Below are 1,075 nucleotides of genomic sequence, written 5' to 3'. Positions count from 1 at the left end.
TGTAAGCAGCTCTATAACTGCATTTGGGGTGAGGCCTACTTCCAATATATAAGGGGGGTTTTGAGCAAATGTTTCTAGCTTTTGGCACATCTGGATCCTGCAGTTGGCCAAGATCTTCGTCTTAGTGATCTGTCGTGTTGCCTGGTAATCTTGGATTGTTCCTGGACCTGAACCTGTGGTTTTCTGTGTGCTTGTTATCTTGGGATTGTGCCATTTTACTTGCCAACCCTGGATTTGTCAGCCTCAGCAGCCAGCAGATGCCTGGGTTATGAGAAACCTCCAGTTCCAGTGGACCTGGAATACGACAGAACTGAAGCCTAAGGTCAAGGTGGCCTTCACCAAGGCCCTAGAGCTAGCACCCTGAATTTGGATTTCTAACCTCCTAAACTGCAGGAGAATAAATTCCTATTTGTTAAAGCCATCCACTGGTGGTATGTCTGTTATGGCAGTACTGAAGACCCAAGACAGTGCTCCTTACTCATTGCGCAGCTTGGACGTACATGTGAAGTGACTGAAAATACTATACCTTGTCTCAGATGCACCACAGTCCTCAAGATGACATCTTTCTTTTTGGTGTTTTTAAGAGATCTTTTGCAATTGATTTGCCCAATGAAATATGCTATTTGATTTTTTTACTATTGTGTCCATGAATGTTGGATGTGGATCCAAGTAAAATGAAATCCTGACAATTTCAATCCTTTGTCTATTTGTTATGATGTTTCTTATTGTTCCAATTATGAGGATTTTTCTTTCTTTAAATTGATGTTTAATTCACACTGAAGGCTGTAATCTTTGAACTTCATCAGCAAGAGCTTCAAGTTCATGTTACTTTCATAAAACAAGTTTGTGTTATCTTCATTTTACAGGCTGTTATATTTTCCTCCAATCCTGATGCCATAGTCTTTTTCATATAGTCCAGCTTCTCAGACTATTTGTTCAGCAAGCAGATTGTGTAAGTATGGTGAAAGGATACAGCCCTGACACACATCTTTCCTGGTTTTAAAACATGCAGTATTACTTTGTTCTGCATGAACCACTGTGTCTTTGTTTATTTGTAGGTTCCACATGAGCACAA

Source organism: Orycteropus afer, unplaced genomic scaffold (assembly GCF_000298275.1).
Source record: "Orycteropus afer afer isolate SDZICR_OR568_19922 unplaced genomic scaffold, OryAfe1.0 scaffold00224, whole genome shotgun sequence".
In the NCBI taxonomy this organism is placed as follows: domain Eukaryota; kingdom Metazoa; phylum Chordata; class Mammalia; order Tubulidentata; family Orycteropodidae; genus Orycteropus; species Orycteropus afer.
Note: the sequence above shows the minus strand (reverse complement) of the source record.